Raw genomic sequence first — 19,749 nt, forward strand, 5'->3', positions numbered from 1 at the left:
TATTAGTAACCTATAAGACCTGTGAAGATAGGAAAAAATCTTATCATCATAATAATGAAAATAATGAAATTTTATTGTTACAGATAAAAATAATAATTTTATTTATAAGAGTCAATCTCTCTCTCTCTATCTCTGGTTTTCATCTGTTCCCTAGTTAGGAACAAGAAGCAGAAACATTTCCACCTAGCTCACTGTGTGTCTCTGCAGTGGACTCTTTTACTTACACACCCCAAGCCTCCTTCATTAACCCCTTTCCCTTCTGTCCCTACACTCTCCCCTGCTGTGAATGTCTTCTGCTCTTGGCTTCAACTATCCCTATGCTAATGACCCTCAAACGGCCTTACTTTCTGTAGCAGACTAACTTGTCAACTAAGTCAGCAAATCAAATTTCTCATTCTCATTACAGGTGAACAGGCACAGAGCAGATGCTCCATAAATATGTGCTGAATGAATAATTAAATGGGTCTATGCTATATAACAATGAGCTATAATCATAGGCTCCTCAGCTGGGGTCTCCAAATCATGTTGCATAAAGGTGCAGGGAAGCACACAGTTTGGAAATATGCCGAAATTTATTATTGTTTTTCTAAAAGGCTCCGGGGAAATACTGTCATTCAAAAGAGTTCTGCTCTGTTACCAACATGCAGAAAGGTTAGGCTTGAAGGAGTATGCAAACACTAATATATATGATTGCAATATGTCCATCACACAAGGGGCCCAAACTTCTAGTCTGGAACCAAGAACTTGATCTTATTCGAGATGAATAAGTTCTAGCGATCTGCTTACAACATAGCTCCTGTCGTTCACAATACCGTACTGTACACTTCAAAATTTGTTAAGAAGGTAGATGCCATGTTAAGTGCTCTTGCCACAATTAATAAAAAACTTAGGTGGATGGGACAGCCAATCCATCTAGCTGCACAGAAAGCAGGAGCTAGAATGAGCATAAACAGAGCTTTGAGGTTTGTTTTTTTTTTTTTTTTAACTAGAGTTTGTTTGTTTTTTTTTAATTAATTAATTTATTTATTTATTTTTGGCTGTGTTAGGTCTTCGTTTCTGTGCAAGGGCTTTCTCTAATTGTGGCAAGCGGGGGCCACTCTTCATCGCGGTGCACGGGCCTCTCACCATCGCGGCCTCTCTTGTTGCGGAGCACAGGCTCCAGACGCGCAGGCTCAGTAGTTGTGGCGCACGGGCTTAGTTGCTCCGCGGCATGTGGGATCTTCCCAGACCAGGGCTCGAACCCGTGTCCCCTGCATTGGCAGGCAGATTCTTAACCACTGCGCCACCTGGGAAGCCCACAACTGTGCTCCTTTAATGATAAATGATAAAAAAATGGTGGTGGGGGGGAGTATTTGGGAAAGTATTTCAAGTACCTATAAATGCCTGTTGAACAGTCTTAACACAACTTGTATTACCAGTGACCTTCAAGAACGTTGTAAAGCAGCCTTCTCCTAAATGTTACTAGGAAATAAACACATTTCTGCTTTCAACCTCTCTCTAACCTCTGGACTAGGTAGTTCTAAAAGTCCCTTTTTGTACCAGTTTGCAATTCCCATCCACAATGTAAGAGAGCACCTGTTGCACCACGTTGTCATACTTCTAAATTTTCACCATTCTGATAGGTGGGAAATGGCATCTTGGTGCTGCTTTGATTTGCATTTCTCTCATTATGAGTGAGCCAGAACATCTTTCCTATGGTTAAGGGCCATCTTTAGGTCAGTTTTTTGGTAAGCTGTCTGTTCACGTCTTTCTTCCCATTTTTCTGTAAGGTTTTTAGTCATTTAACTCTCAATTTAACAGTTCTTTATATATTAAGTATATTAGCCTTTTGTGGTAGAGTGCAAACATTTTCTTCATATTTTGTCAGTTGTCTTTTGACTTTGTTTATGGTGTTTTATAGTGCAATTGGTTTTAGTTTCATACAGTCATATTCATCAGTCTTTCATGTATTTACTTTTGCATCTGGAATTTCAGTGATGGTTAGAAAGCATTTCGCTACAACAAGGTTTAAGGGGTATGCGCCACATTTTTTCTAGCATTTATATGCTTTCATTTTTTATATTTCTTTGCCTGTACCATTTGGAGTTTATTCTTTTATACAGTGTGAGATACAAGCTTAATTAAATGATTATAGTAATGGAGTACAATGCATACAATAAAATAAATATCCTTGAGTACATTCGGATATAAATAAATAAGTAAATAAAGAAATTATGGAAGAGGGCAGATCCTCTTTAGAGTAGAACTAATAAACGGAGAAGGAATGATATAAGTAGAACATGATCATTGGGAAAATACCACAAAAATAATTGTTGCAGTCAAGAAATATTGATGGGTGGTAAAATTAGTGAACTAACACATGGTGAAAAACCACATATTTCCCCACATATTTCCACATATTTCCCCACAAGATACTCACTAATACCAAGAGAGAATTAGTTTCTTTACAGTGGAATGACCTGGTGTCCCTGTATCAGCCAAGCGATCAAAGTTAACATGACCAGTAAGGAGACAGACTGACATCATGTACCTCTTGATATGATGCATTGGAAAGGTCACGATATTGCTTCTGTGTTATTCCTGCCAAAAATTCATACTCTGAGTTTAATTATGAGGAAGCTTAAGACAAAACCATATTGAGGAACATTCTGCAAAAAAACTAACCAGCACTCATCAAAAGTGTCAAGGTCATGAAAGACAAGAAAAGACTGAGGACTGTCACAGACTAGAAGAGACTAAGGTAACAGGGCCACTAAGTGCTATGTGACATCCTGGATGGGATCCTTGACCAGCAAAGGGACAACAGTAGAATAACTGCTGAAATCCGAATAAAATCTATAGTTTAGCTACTAGTATTATATCAATGTTTGTCTCCTCACTTCAATAATTATGCTATGGTAACACAAGAAGTTAAAATTAGGGGAACCTCAGTGAAAGGTATATGGGAACTCTTTACTAATTTTGCCACTTTTCAGTAAGCCTAACATTTCAAAATAAAAAGTTTTATGAAGTCCCTCCTTGCCTCCTGATCAATTTCATCCAAAGTGAACAACTGAAGGAGTAAAGCAGCTTTCCTCATCTCTGCTTAATGAAAATGTGCCTCTAGGACAATAGAAAACTCAGGCTTAAACTCCAGTTACTGGTTAACGACCATAGCTGAATACCTCCCCTTCTAGAAACTCTTTCCTGGCATGGCAACAAGCAAACAAGGAGGCATGGGAACCGGACAAACCAAATTCTCCCTCTGTTGCACACAGCTATATGATCTTGATTAAGTGTCAATCTCTCAGAGCCTTACTTTCTACATCTGTCAAATTAAGATAACTCCCACCTTGTCATACGGTGGAATAAAGATTAAATGCGATACTGTGTTGTCAAAAGGATTAAATGAGTTAAGGTTGTAAAAGAGTCTCTCACGGTGTCAGACACCGAGTAGATGCTTAATAGGTAATAACTACTGCTTTCATTATTTTTATTATCATGCCAGTTGACCCAATCTTTCCTCTCAGGATCAACACATTTAAAATTATTGAAACTATTTCTAGTGATCAGAGACATCATGATTTTCCTCCTCTATCAGACTGGAGACGACTGGATCCCTGAAGTAGGAAGCAGCCGCTCCAGTTTTGTTATTGTCTGTCTTAGTCTGCTTGGGCTGCTATAAGAAAATATCATAGATGGTGGCTTAAGCAGTAGACACCCCCTGTCCTAGAGGCTTGGAAGCCTGGGATGGAGGTGGTAGCATGGTCAGATTCTCGTGAGAGCTCTCTTCCTAGCTTGCAGACAGCTGCCTTCTCACTCTGTCCTCACCTGGCAGAGAGAGAGAGAAAGCTCTGGTCTCTTCCTCTTCTTATAAGCACACTAATCCCATCAAGGGGCTACACCCTCATGACCTCATCTAATCCTATTTACCTCCTAAAGTCTCCACCTCCAAATACCATCATTTCAGGGATTAAGGCTTCAACAAATAAATTTTGGGGGAACATAAACATTCAATATATAGCACTGCTGTACCTTTTTACACCATTTTCCTTGGTAGATTTGATCTCAAATTTAGAAAGTAAAAACACTTTAAACACATAATTCTTTTACTAGAAAAGCTGACATTATTTCAAGATATTTTCTCTTGTGTTTTCCTAATTCATTTAACGTGTATATACAGATATTATGAATTATACTGAATATGAATATACAGTGTTTCTTTCACTCAGCATTTGCATCAATATACTTACCGACTTATTTAGGAAACAGGAAATTTAGGGGTTTTAACCATGCTTAATATTTCATCAGAGTATGTACTATATAGTACTCACTACCCCTCTACTGTTGGATATTCTATGGTTTGCTCTGCCATCATTCCCCTAAACAATGTTATAATGTGCTGAAAGATGCATCAATAAGGATCCCCACGTTTGAGAACATTCCCCTGTATCAGTAAATATTCTTTCACAGTACACTTTTTAACAATTGCATTATATTTCATTATGTGTTCCATTTCCTTAACTAACTTCCTGTTACTGTACTAGAGGTTGTACTGACCATTTTGCTCTGAGAAATGACCCTGCAACAAACTTCCTTGAAAAAGTGGCATTATGCACATCTTTGATCCTTTATTTCAAATGAACTAGAAGTGGAATTGAGGGATCAAAGGTTTCATGACTTTTTAAGGTTTTGATACATACTGCCAAGTTGTCCTCAGAAAAGCATATTATCTCAACCCCGAGAAGGCTATGAAAGTACCCACTTCCCTCTACCCTTAACAACGTCATCATGCTTTGAAAAATCTCTTATTTTAATACGTACAAAATATTTCACTTTTGTTTACTTTTTTCTTTTACGGCAGCTAAACATTTTAGTCTCATTTTAAACGTGAATTACTTGAATTCGCGAAGGGGTTTTAAAAAATACCATATAAGTGATGATGAGGAAGTTTGGTGTTTCGCATTTTGATAACAAGCAATATGTGGAAAGGGTAGGAAAGGTACAATTATCCCTATCTCTATTTTGGTAAATGAGGACGTTGTTCAGAAATTCAAAGTGATTTTGCCAAGGTCGGTGAAAGATCACGACTCCTAGAGTTCTTCCCAGTCCCTTTCCAGCCTGAAGTTGCTACGTAAACACGGAGTGGGTAAGGAATCTAACCTTTTCCAAATGCAAATAGAAAGATGACACAGAGAATACAGTGATGGAGTCAGATCAGTCCTCTCCTCTCCCCTTTCCCCTCTGAGCATTATCTTGGCAAAAGAAAGCAAAGGCAGGAGGCAAGTGAGGCAGCTGGGCTCGCGAGGTCTCCCAATCATAACTAGAACATATTTTATTCGCTTCAGCATTTGGCTCCAAAACAGTACTTGGGATGACAGTCTGTGAGGTGCCTCGGGGCCAATCACATGGCTTCCCTACCGATGTCCTATCTAGGTTGCTGGAGCCTCCCTGGTCCCAGCACATCTCCGGTCGGCCTTCTGCATAGAGATCCAAAAAGAAATGGGCCACTCAAGGGACCGTTACTCTCTCCCACGCCACACAAATATGCTCATTTCTTAATTTTTGTTTCTGTGTTTTTAAGAAAGATGCAAATGCACCAATTCTTTTCAGGCAGTCATATTTTATTTGATGTCCTTTCCAAAATATTCATTTCCTTCCCTCACAACAAAAATTCAAAGCTGACCTCTGTGGTGTATAATTCAGCATTCTTTTAAGTGACTTAATCTTAAATATACTCATTTTACTCTAGAAGATAGATGATAAGACAGATTTTTACATATGCAGAATCTATATTATATGTACTGTATATGTGTTTATATATAATATATATGTCATACACACACACATATTTATGTCCTATATATACATACATACAAACACACACACACACACAATAAATGACCTTTTGGATGTATGAATGAAGGCACTAATATGGGTCGAGAAGTAGGGAGGAAGGAACGAGCATTCATTCAGAGACTACTATATGTTAGGTATTATAATTGTATTATCTCATTTAACCTTCCAAGCAACCCTGTAAATGGGACAAGATGATGCTGGGCTGGCCTCTCAGACCAACTGGACACTGTCAACCTGACATTGTCAGGTTCCCCCCAAACATATGAAAGGTTTTCAGTAAATCTGCATCAAGTGCTTTCACTTTGGGCTGTGTTAACTCAGCATGGTTTGAAGTAGAGACAACTAGACAGAACTCCTTACAAAAATCAAGGCCCAAGATCACGTTCTGTTGTGCAGATCAGTGAATGAGAAGCCCTTTACAAAATGGAGGCCTCCAAGGTACGTCCCCAACTCTTAAATCTTCCAGATGGTATCAAATGTCTCTCGTAAAGCTGTATCAAAGTAATTCCACTTTGGAGTATCTTTTTCAGTGGAGATGAATAAATCAAACTCATTAAAAGGCACGCCCTCAACTCTATCAAATATCTCAAGTAATTCAGCATTGGAATTACCAGCAGTGCCAGGCCAGGGAAGTTTGCAGTGAAGACAAGTAGATCAAATCCCTTAGAAAACTGAGGCCTGAGGTGTATCTTGACTTTTTAGCTGGGGGCCTTGGAAGGCCACTTGCTCTCATCTGCCATGAAGCCCTAGATGACAAATGATTTTTGCACTTGCTTACCTTAGGAAGCTGCCAAAACTAACTCCCCAAATCTGTTCAGGACTAAATATTTTCCCAGCTGTGATTCCTAAAGGGAAGCAATCCTTCCACAGTGGCCACTATGATGCAGCTGAGGAGATTTTGTCCAGGCCCCAGACCACGTACTTGTGGTGGCCAAGCTCGAGTAGGGAGAAGGTTGGCCTGGGCCTCCAAAGCCCAAGGGACTCCATTTTCCGTCATCTCAGGAAATTTCCCTCTCTTTATTCACTAATTATTTTTAAATTTTTAAAATTTAAAAAAAAATTTTTTAAATTTTTATAGCTTTGTTGAGCTATAATCTACATAAAACTCACCCTTTAAAGTGAACAATTCAATGGTTTTTAATACATTCACAGAATTGTCCAACCATTAGTACAATTAGTCTGAGAACATTTTTCATCACCCCAAAAAGAAATCCCATATCCTTTAGCAGTTAATCCCACTCATTTTCTCCCCAAATATATTTTCTATCTCTACAGATTTGCCTATTCTGCACATTTCATATAAATGGAATCATACAAAGTTTTTAATGAATCATACAAAATTTTTAATGTAACTGTGAAATGTAGCAATTTTAGCTTCTTATAAAGAAGGAAATGGGGACTCAGAGAAATTAAATAATTTGCCCATGGTCACACAAGCAGAAAGTGTCAAGCCAGGAAACAAACCAAGGTATGCCTGGATCTAAAGGCATATCTTTATCTTTCCATTTTATACCTTCTAGAAGACCTGGTTCTAGCCCTGCCTTAGCCATTATTTTGCTTCATGAAATGGAATGATTCAACACATACTTTGGAATTTGACAGGAAAGGCTTGCTGATGATTTGTCTGTAGGTATTCAGAGACAGAGAGCTCCTAGCTTGAGGAACAGGGACGAAGAAGGTTCTATTTACTGAAATGGGTAAAAAGTGGAGAGAAAGGTATGTCAAGACAGACACATTAAGTAAAGAGCCAAACTAACAAAACCAAATATTCACATTCTGAAGATCTCCAGAGTGTAACAGACATAGACTAAAACATGGTGAAGAAGAGAGGAAGGATAATAGAGATGAAGAGCAGAACGAGCTTATGCATCACAGGCATTTCCAAGGAAAAACCAGAAGAACTGGAAGACAACAATGGTTAAAAACGTAAGTGAAGATAAACCTTCCTAAGCTGAAGAAAAAGCTGAATATATTGATAAAATGGGTTCCTCAAGTTCCAGGCAAAACCAGTGAAAAGAGATCCACACTTGGATAAATATGGTGTATGTCTTATGTAAGTAAAATCCCACAAGAATCCAGTCTAGAAAAAAAGAGGTCAATTACAAAACAACTATCAGTGTGGCCTTCTCTGGGGATGTATGGGTTTCTTCCTTCCAATATTTAGTACTGCAGAATCTTTCTAGGAAAAACTAACACCTTAAGGGTCCAAAAGTTGTGGAATAAAAGGACAAGCAACCACTGTTACCATCCTTGAAAACTACAATATGATGTTTAAGCTGTAGAGGCACTACAGGGTAATGGAAAAACCATCAAACTAGATGCCCAAAGATCTGCTGGTGGTGTGGACATATGAAATCACTTAACTTCTTTAAGCCTTGGTTCCTTGCTATTTAATATCAGGATAATTTTAATACCTTCTCATAGCTTTGTAAGAAGGATAAAACATGATGGTTTTTACTTACTTAGAATTACAAGTTCACCAGTGGAATCAGCCTAATGGTTTTCACTTTCCTTTCTTAAACTGGTTCTGCAATGTCTTCCCCTTCTCAGGAGAGATTTGTCATTGAGACAGCATGACCCACGGAGACATAAACATTCCCTTTTTCCTTTTCTCAATGTGGCAACAACACAGCTACAAGCATCTCTCTTTTGCCCAGGGAGTAGCAACTCTCTTGACAATCTAGGTGCTCCAAAATTTGGTCCCATCTTCTTTAGTGAATCATATCACCCCCTCTCTCCAGAGTGAAGCGATTGGTCTTCCTTTACATTACTGATGCCTCTCTATCTTCCTTCACCTCTTCTGTATTACGGGGCCTGCTTCATGCCTGCCTTACTACCTTCATTAGATGGAGCTGACTTAGCATTGAGGAAGAGAGCAATGTTAAGCTTAAATTCCACCTTTTGTATTTTTCCCCCAAGGACTGCAACCATCATTGAAATTCTACAATTCAAATTTTCTAAACTATGGTATAAATAATGTGATTGATATTCAAGTCATATTCTTTCATTTCTGTACTTCACGATTTGGTTCTGTTCTATTTGCTATTTTAGGTATATTTGAGTGTATCCCCAAATCCGTTTTAATTCCCTTGGTGGTTAGGAGTATGGCAATATGACGCCCATAAAGAGCTTATAATAACATGATAAAATGTTTATGGTAAAATGAAATTAAAACAAATCAAGATATAATACTGCATTTTATATATGATCTCAACTAGAAAAAATAGAGAGAGAGATGAATGGAAAACTATGTTAAAAGGTTGGCAGTGATTATGGCTGGGTGATGGGATTGTGGTTAAAATGCATACATAGGTAAAAGAAATCAATAGTAATTGTAATTCCCATAACGACCAGGTATTGCTTTTATAAGTTAAAAAAATTAAGATATACTTCAGGAGGTTAAATATTTAGGCATCCATCTCCTAAATATTAGAATACTTCTAAAAGGTAAGTACTTATTTAAGGTTTTATTAATTTTATTAGAATTAAAGAGGTTTATTATATAATGATTACATATAAAATATATCAAATACACATCAAATATATCAATATAACCTAAAAAATAAGTGACACGGATTTCCCTGGCAGTCCAGTGGTTAAGACTTCGCCTTCCAGTGCAAGGGGTATGGGTTTGATCCCTGGTCAGGGAGCTAAGATCCCGCACGCCTCACGGCCAAATAACCAAGACATAAAACAGAAGCAATATTGTAACAAATTCAATAAAGATTTTTAAAATGGTCCACATCAAAAAAAGAAAAATCTTTTTTAAAAAAAGTGACATAAAATTGGCATACTTGCAAGGAAAAGTCAATAAATCCACAATTATAGCAGAAGAGTTTTAACTAACATCTCTCAGAAAGTGACAAATCAATCAGGCAAAAAATTAATACAGTCATAGGAGATTCGAACTACATAATTAACAAGCTTGCTCTAATTGAACCATATAGAGCCCTGCACTCAATGATTAGAGAATACACATTCCTTTCAAGCACACGCAGGACATTAAGGAAATCTGATCACATATTAGCCATAAAGTAACTCTTAAAAATTCCAAAGAAATGCTTTAAAAAAAGAACACAAGCTCCTTTCAAAAGCCCAAGATCCAAAAACAAATGGTAACAGAGGAGGAGGGAGGGAGAGAGCCCTACTAGGCTGTGCGTTTGGAAACTGAAGTAGCAATCTACATAATTCATACGTCAAAGAAAATATTGTAATGGGATTTAAAATATGTTGAACAGAGTAAGCATGGTATATACTTAAAAGGTGAATACTTTAAAAAAAAAAAAAAGAGCCGCCGTATTAACTTTGCATTCCATTGATCTGGATGATTGAGAACTGATTGTGTCAGGAGACACCAGTGACTGGTCTCTTTCATCTATGTTAGCTTTCCCGCCTTGTATTCCTCCAAATACCAAAGAGGACCCTGTGATAAAGTTTCTTTAGAAAATATCACTTGGAATGTTTGAAGATTAATTGAGACATAGTGGAGATAACTGATGAAGAAGACGGGAGATTTCCAAGGCAGGGATGAGACAGGAGCAAGAGGAGGAATAGGAAGAAGAACAATGAATTAGTCTTGGTACGAAAGGAAAGAAAAATGATGGATGTGGAAAAAAGACAGAAAACACCTAACAAGTTATATAAAAAGGATAATGACCAAACTTTGGTTACATGGCAACCCTGGGTTCTGAAGTCATTTCTTAACACAGTGTACTTAAAGTCTACTTTCCATATAATTTTTGCTGCATTCTTTTTTGGAGCACACAATACACAACCATTTGAAAAATGATTGTCCTAAATCTAGCTAAAGTTTAAACTCATCACATTCCAAAATTTCCCCTTTTGTCTGCCTCTCTACTCTGTCAAGTACCTCTTCTCTTTCTTTATATACTCTTTATCCAAACCAGTTCTTACCATTTCCTTCCCTGTCGTCGTTTTGTATAAATCGTTGATTGTATGAGCATTTGTAATTCATCCACTGCTGACGGTGACTTTCTAGTGGAAGTGAAACATATCCGACCACAATCAACCACCCAAGGTTATCTCTACCAAGACCAGCAACCCAAAGATGCTACTTGATCAGGGAGAACAATTCCCACGCCAGCCACATGAGGGAGCATCTGCAATGGTCTTAGAAGGCACATACATGTGGAACATATACGAAAATCACCAAAACAAGCAAGCTTGGACTTCCTTCCTTCGAAATAAATGGCACAGCTTCCAATGGAACACCTGCCAAGCTCTCCAGTGACAGTGCTTATCAGTTCTAAGTCAGGCATTATTCCAAGCACTTCAAATGTATTAAATCATTCTCTCTTCACAAAACCCACATGAGATTGCCATTATAATCACCCGCATTCTACAGATGAAGAAACAGGGGCATGGATTAACAATATACATAGACTAGAGCATAAAAGCAAGTTATTCTGGAATCAAAATAAAGGATTGGTGTATTACCTATAATAACTTTCTAAAGCCCTCTGACCTAAATCAGGAATCATCAATCTTTCTCTACAAAAGGCCAGACAGTAAATATTTTAGGCATGGTGGGGGCCATATAGTCTTTGTTGCGACCACCCAACTCACCCATAGTATGAGCACGAAAAGAGCCATGGGCAATACAGAAACAAATAAGTGTGGCCGTACTCCAAATCTTACTAATGGACAATGAAATTTAAATTTCATATAATTTTCACATATCAGAGAACATCATTCTTCTTTATACGTCTTTCAATCATTTAAAAATGTAAAAAGCGGGACTTCCCTGGTGGCACAGTGGTTAAGAATCCGCCTGCCAATGCAGGGGACACGGGTTCGAGCCCTGGTCCAGGAAGATCCCACATGCCGTGGAGCAACTAAGCCCGTGCGCCACAACTACTGAGCCTGCACTCTAGAGCCTGTGAGCCACAACTACTGAGCCCGTGAGCCACAACTACTGAAGCCCGCGCACCTAGAGCCCGTGCTCCGCAACAAGAGAAGCCACCGCAATGAGAAGCCCACGCACCACAATGAAGAGTAGCCCCCGCTCGCCGCAACTAAAGAAAGCCTGCGCACAGCAACAAAGACCCAACACAGCCATAAATAAATAAATACATAAATTTATTAAAAAATAATGTAAAAAGCATTCTTAGCTTATGGGAATTGTTCTCCCTGATCAAGTAGCATGTTTGAGCCATATAAAAACAGGAGGCAGGTTGGATTTGGCCCGTTGGCTGGAATTTGTTAACCCTTGGTCTAAATCAGTAACACATCTGATAACAAATCCACTGCACCATAATCACAAGGATAAATTAGATTTCAAGTGTAAATTGTAAGAAAAAAGGCATAAAGGAACGTCAGCAGGAAGACAGGGAGAAAGAGAAAGAAAGAAGATGGGGGGAGGGAGAGGGAAGAAGGAAGGAGGGAGGAGAGAAACCACTTTGACAGTTATATTTCTAAGCCATTGTATTTCTAAGACTGTATTTAAGTAACCATGAATGTGTGCAAGATTAATTTCTTCTCAAGGATGTTCATACCTACATGATTTATAATTACAAAAAAACGAACAAAACCCAGATAAATAGCCTGAGGAGAGGCGTGAAATAAATACAGTAAATCAATGGAATAATACTACGCTGAACACCATTTTTGTCAGAGTATCAATGGCATCTGATCATAAGGAACTCTGAAGAGTTTCTAAATGTTTACACTGATTTTAAACATTTGGGGCTTAGGAACATGAGAAAAAAATATTTTGTTTTCCCTGATGGGCTCATTCTCCTGTCCATGGTGACATCAGTGAACCCACAGAAGAACGTCATACAGCCATACCACTAAGCAGTAGGAAAGCAGTACTCAGTGAAATCCAAACATAGTGCCCCAAACATCATTTTGGTGAGAAGTTTCTCTAGAAGCCATTTTTTTTCTTTCTTTTTCTTTTTTTTTTCTTTTTTCTTTTGGCAGCTCCATGTGCGGCTTGCAGGATCTTAGTTCCTGGACCAGGGATTGAACCCCGCCTGCCCCTCCACCCCCCCACCCCCCCGCAGTGAAGGCCCAGAGTCCTAACCACTGGACTGCCAGGGGATTCCCTGGAGGCCATTTTTTTTTAATTAATTAATTTATTTATTTATTTTTGGCTGTGTTGGGTCTTCGCCTCTGTGCGAGGCCCCCCCCCCCCCGGTCGCGGCGAGCGGGGACCACTCTTCATCGCGGTGCGCGGGCCTCTCACTGCCGCGGCCTCTCTTGTTGCGGAGCACAGGCTCCAGACGCGCAGGCTCAGTAGTTGTGGTTCACGGGCCCAGCCGCTCCGCGGCACGCGGGATCCTCCCAGACCAGGGCCAGAACCCGCGCCCCCCGCACCGGCAGGCAGACCCTCAACCACTGCGCCACCAGGGAAGCCCTGGAGGCCATTTTTTAAAGACTGTTGCAAAGTAAATAATTTGAATATTACATTCACTTTATAATCTTATGGGGATATTTTCAGGTCACAGAATATCCAAAAACTGGGCGGGAAAAAGGCCAGATCAATCCCGTCAAAAGCTTTCCCAAATTATTAATGACACATTCCCAGTCAATTCCACTGACGCTTCACACCAGGAAACTCACAGCACTGAATACCTGCCTTACAGACTCCTTGAAATAAGGCAGAGGCACAAATAAATGAACAAAAGGTATTAAATGCAACCAGGAGATAGAGTATTAAAGAATGAATAGTGTCCTCAAGATACCACTGGTCAAAGATAAAGCTGTATTGAAGCAAATTGTCAGCCTGATATGAAATATTGACAAAGTACTAAGCCCTGAAATTTGGGATCCTTATCTAACCTCAAGCTTTGGACTCCAAGACCTCTCACCCATGACTCACTTCTCTACAACTCACAGGGCTGCAAAGAAGTGCCATAAACCTTCTCATTGGCCTCATGCACCAACCTGAGGCTAGAAAATGTCAATGATTCTTCCATCCCATATCCGTCATCCTTGGTCATTAACCAAAATGTAAGCCCCTTCCTCATCTACAGTCTCATTCTCGCCCCCCTGTGCTGCCCTTGCCCATAAACCTTCCCATGTGTGCTCTGATTCCTCAAGACCACGGAAGAAGAAGCTTGACAGAATGCTCCTCCAACTCCTACCTTTACTGGAACCTAAGTATCTTCTGTTGACACTGCCTTCCCAGCAGGCTTTCAAGTGAAGACCGGTTACTCTTCCACTTACTCTTCATATCTCACAAAATAGGAATATTGGAGATCTGGCCCTGTTCTTTACTAACCCGACACCATGTTCATCATTCCTGAATTCTCATATAAAAATCTCTGGTCTCGGGGCTTCCCTGGTGGCACAGTGGTTGAGAGTCTGCCTGCCAATGCAGGGGACACGGGTTCGGGCCCTGGTCTGGGAAGATCCCACATGCCACGGAGCAACTAAGCCCGTGAGCCACAATTACTGAGCCTGCGCGTCTGGAGCCTGTGCTCCGCAACAAGAGAGGCCGCGATAATGAGAGGCCCGCGCACCGTGATGAAGAGTGGCCCCCACTTGCTGCAACTAGAGAAAGCCCTCACACAGAAACGAAGACCCATCACAGCCAAAAATAAATAAATAATTAATTTAAAAAAAAATCTCTGGTCTCTTGAAATGCTTGCCTCTTAGCTATCTACCTCTCTGTGCCGCCTAATAACTCTTCACGTGCATGACCTACTCAGAACGATTTTAGTTCATGGATTATCACCTCCTTCTCTACCCCAAGTCCTGACATCATCCTCGAGAGACCTGCATTTCCTTCGCGTCTACCAGACTTCTGTCTTCACTTCCGTCCCTACCCTGCCCGGATCTGACGGTTACAAATCCAAGTTACTTGCCCTCCAGCCCCCTCAGATTCTTTCCATCACTGTCCTTCGGCCACCACCCCAAATTCCAATATTACAATCTACCCTTTCAGATTCACCCAGCAAGAGAAAGTCATGCAAACCGGGCAGTTTAGCAACATTACAAACTCATGATCTCCAACCTTTGCTAGAGTCTCAGCAACAACCCTTTATACTTTTATTCAGTCCATAATCTACTCTCCTCAATGACCATGTTAATTAAGCCTTCACTACCTTGCTCAAAAGCCCCTGCCCCTTCCAATTTCAATCTTTGGCTTGCCCCCGTTTCACTAACACAATTGAGACTTTCAGCTATATTCTCCTTAACTTTCTCCATCTCCACCATAAATATTTACAAATCACATCCTTCCTGATTTTCTTCCCTCAAGAATGAGGACTGAAAGGTCCCTCATCCAGTTCAAGGGCAATCCTTCACCCTGTGCCTTGGTCCACATCCCCTCCTGTCATCTCGTGGACACTGGCCCTCAGGTCACCTCCTAGATCTCAAACCATTCTCTCCATGAAGGCCCTTTCCTTTCAAACTATAGTTATGCTAGAGTCTTTCCATGGCTTAAAATTTTTAAAAAATACCCTCCTGTAAGGATGTGTCCCCAAGAAGCCACTCCCTTCTCCCCTCCCTGCCGCATCAAAACCATTAGAAGTACCAAACTACTCACTAACGGTCTTCTTTTCCTTCACTTCCTACTGACGCCTCATTCATCTGCGTCTTGCCCTTCCCACTTCATAGAAGGGGCTCTTGGGAAGGTCAGCATTGACCTCCCAAATGCAAAAGCCTGGGGCTCTTTGCAGGCTTTATCTTTCTGGAAGTCTCTTGTACATCACACAGTGTTGAAACACTTGCTCCATCTTTAAATTTCCTCCTTTTTTGGCGTCCACGACAACGCATTCTGGTTCTGCTTGCACCTATCTGACTCATGGCCTCCTTGTAACGTCTGCCACAGGATTCAGGACTGGCCCTGACATGTGTAGACTCAATGGTACTCACTGGATTCCAATTCCTATTGCCCCAACTTCCCGGCCTTCACACCACTTCTTCACCAGTGACATGTCCTTGTTATAACTGTCAGTGCGAGGTGAGATTTTTAGCAATGATATATATCTTTTAAAAGATGATGGCCTTATCATCATGTCACATTACGTGATATAATTTTATTTATAAAAACGTTAATATATTTACCCCTAAAGCAAGGAGAGCCAGAGCGGGGGTTAGCAGAAAGGGTCTTGGTTTAATCATTTAAAAATGAGAACAGGAACATTACCCTCAAAATCTTATGACGATTAAATGAGATAAAGGGGCTGGAGAGACCAGAACCATGCCCGGTACACAGCAAGTCAAATGATACACGTTTGCTGAATCCAAATCTAAAGTCATTGAGTGTCCTTGGCCATTAAACAATTGGTCAGTTGCAAAAACTCATAGTTAGTCAAGACAAGTAAAGCATCAGCCCAACAAATTGTCTGGTATACTCAGATCAAGGCCAGAGATTAGTATCCCCTGGCATATGTACCCAAGCATGCACATGACGACATGGCAGTCCACCATCTCTGGTGGGAGGCCCAGGGGTGGCCTCCATTCCTCTCTCCATGATTCCTGCCAGCAGCATGATGAGAACCAGTAGCACCAAAGAGTTGGGAGAGCTGGAGCCTGAGCTCCCGTGGCTGGCAGGCAAGGCAGGCGCGGGACACATGTGCTGCTGTTCCAACCAGCGTGCCGTCAACATTCCCCTCCCCCAGCTGTGATCCGGCGCACCTTAGCACACCCCTTTATAAAGGTATCAAACACCAACATCAAGAAAACCAGTGGCAGACGGACTGGAATTTGATTTTTGTAAGCAGTCATTCTGGCATGAGTGCTTCACGCGCTGCCCCCGACCCCCTCAAGATTAATGAGGTCACCATGGGAGTTTGTGAATAGACGCAGGATGTGAAACTGCCACATTTCTTTAGCTCCTCTTTTTTCGCTGTCAAGTGAAATTACCTAGTGTGGCTTTGGTAGGGCCCAAGGCAGTCACAAATTTAGCACACATTACACATATCCATTGCATCTCTTCTACCATGCCCCTTATTCAAAGTGGCATTTGATTGTATTGGGAAAATATTTGTTCTTATGTAAGCTTCCTTAGACCTTATAAAATGTACTGTCACTACAATCTAACTGATACAGAAATGTTCACAGAATGTGATACTGATCTTTTGTATTTCGAGAGTGGCATTAATATATAACATTTTCCCATAATAGCATACAGCTTTTTTTTACATTTTCCTAAAAATATGTTTAAAAACTTCCCTACATAGTCAATACACAATATGATGTAGGATACTTTTAGTCCAAAGGAATACAGCATGTCACATATTATCTTTCGTGAGTCCTAAAGACATATTTGTAAGTCTTTAAGTGTCTCAAGCCATTCATCTGCCTAAATATAATCTCATTCACACTTTGTGGTTTGCTGCATGGATTCAGTTTACATCCAGAGGAACACACTGATGATGACATTTAAAACACAGGATGCCAATTAACATCTGTGCTTCTTTTGTTCAAACTACAGACAGGTTTATTTCAAGTCAAGTTTTCACGCAATACTGACAAGCCATAAAGAGAGATACATCTTTAAACATGCTAAACAAAAGGCCAAGGGCCTTTTGTACCCTTTCTTTAATGTCACTGTAAATAAAGAGGCTGAAAAAAGCAGGCAGACAAGGAGTGAAAGGACAATGCAGGACTCAGAGAGGAAGAACTAAGGAACCAACATGCCTCTATTCTTCCAGGCCAGTCATTTCATCTCCAATTTTTGGAACAACATCAGGAAGTGTCACAACACAGTACATGCAGATACATTTTCTCCGCAAATTGACTTGTTTCTACATGCTTTCAAAAGAATGGACAAAAGGCAGACAATAACCATCACACAGAACCCCTCCACCCAGAGGTCATGGGTCTCTCCAATTTTATTTGACTAGGGGTGAGCGAGTTAATACACATACTGCCACCCAAATACATCATGCAAAGCTGAGATCACAGTGTATACAGAGCTATTTTTATCTGCATTATCCTATAGTTTCCACATCACTAAATAGCATTACAAACATAATTTTTAATATGTATATATAAAACACCATTATATGGATATACCAAGTTAAAAATAGGGTTTTAAAAAAACAATTGTATTCAATTTACTTTTTTTTAAATTTTATTTTATTTATTTTTCTATACAGCAGGTTATTAGTCATCCATTTTATACACATCAGTGTATACATGTCAATCCCAATCTCCCAATTCATCACACCACCACCACCACCCCTCCGCCACTTCCCGCCCTTAGTGCCATACGTTTGTTCTCTACATCTGTGTCTCAATTTCTGCCGTGCAAACCGGTTCATCTGTACCATTTTTCTAGGTTCCACATATATGCGTCAATATGCGATATCTGTTTTTCTCTTTCTGACTTACTTCACTCTGTATGACAGTCTCTAGGTACATCCACGTCTCTACAAATGACCCAATTTCATTCCTTTTTATGGCTGAGTAATATTCCATTGTATATATGTACCACAACTTCTTTATACATTCAACTGTCAATGGGCATTTAGGTTGCTTCCATGACCTGGCTATTGTAAACAGTGCTGCAATTAACATTCGGGTGCATGTGTCTTTTTGAATTATGGTTTTCTCTGGGTATATGCCCAGTACTGGGGTTCCTGGGTCATATGGTAATTCTCTTTTTAGTTTTTTAAGGAACCTCCCTACTCTTCTCCATAGTGGCTGTATCAATTTACATTCCCACCAACAGTGCAAGAGGGTTCCCTTTTCTCCACACCCTCTCCAGCATTTGTTGTTGGTAGATTTTCTCATGATGCCCATTCTAACTGGTGTGAGGTGATACCTCATTGTAGTTTTGATTTGCATTACTCAAATAATTAGTGATGTTGAGCAACTTTTCATGTGCTTCTTGGCCATCTGTATGTCTTCTTTGGAGAAATGTCTATTTAGGCCTTCTGCCCATTTTTGGATTGGGTCGTTTGCTTTTTTGATATTGAACTGCGTGGGCTATTTATATATTTTAGAGATTAAATCCTTTGTCCGTTGATTTGTTTGCAAATACATTCTCCCATTCTGAGGGCTGTCTTTTTGTCTTGTTTATGGTTTCCTTTGCTGTGCAAAAGCTTTTAAGTTTCATTAGGTTCCATTTGTTTATTTTTGTTTTTATTTCCATTACTCTAGGAGGTGGATCAAAAAAGATCTTGCTGTGATTTATGCCAAAGAGTGTTCTTCCTATGTTTTCCTGTAAGAGTTTTATAGTGTCCGGTCTTACATTTAGGTCTCTAATCCATTTTGAGTTTATTTTTGAGTATGGTGTTAGGGAGTGTTCTAATTTCATTCTTTTACGTGCAGCTGTCCAGTTTTCCCAGCACCACTTATTGAAGAGACTGGCTTTTCTCCATTGTATATCCTTGACTCCTTTGTCATAGATTAGTTGACCATAGGTGCGTGGGTTCATCTCTGGGCTTTCTATTCTGTTCCATTGATCTATATTTCTGTTTTTGTGCCAATACCATATTGTCTTGATGACTGTAGCTTTGTAGTATAGTGTGAAGTCAGGGAGTCTGATTCCTACAGCTCCGTTTTTTTCCCTCAAGACTGCTTAGGCTATTCGGGGTCTTTTGTGTCTCAATACAAATTTTAAGAGTTTTTGTTCTAGTTCTGTAAAAAATGCCACGGGTAATTTGATAGGGATTGCACTGAATCTGTAGATTGCTTTGGGGAGTGTAGTCATTTTCACAATGTTGATTCTTCCAATCCAAGAACGGGGTATATCTCTCCATCTGTTTGTATCATCTTTAATTTCTTTCATCAGTGTCTTATTGTTTTCTGCATACAGGTCATTTGTCTCCCTAGGTAGATTTATTCCTAGGTATTTTATTCTTTTTGTTGCAACAGTAAATGGGAGTGTTTCCTTAATTTCTCTTTCAGATTTTTCATCATTAGTGTATAGGAATGCAAGACATTTCTGTACATTAATTTTGTATCCTGCAACTTTACCAAGTTCATTGA

General features: G+C 39.9%; 1 protein-coding gene and 1 long non-coding RNA gene across 6 annotated transcripts in view; one reads left to right on the forward strand and one right to left on the reverse strand.

Annotated features, from left to right (window-relative positions):
* Positions 1–19,749, reverse strand: part of FGF13 (fibroblast growth factor 13) — a 533,641-nt gene that overhangs the window by 324,985 nt on the left and 188,907 nt on the right. The window lies entirely within an intron of this gene.
* On the forward strand, positions 12,845–14,260 carry LOC309620127. Its single transcript, XR_014239432.1, has 2 exons — positions 12,845–12,911; positions 13,223–14,260. It is a non-coding gene; the product is annotated as an uncharacterized lncRNA (long non-coding RNA).

This window comes from Balaenoptera borealis (genome assembly GCF_965194805.1).
Source record: "Balaenoptera borealis genome assembly, chromosome: X".
Lineage (NCBI taxonomy): Eukaryota > Metazoa > Chordata > Mammalia > Artiodactyla > Balaenopteridae > Balaenoptera > Balaenoptera borealis.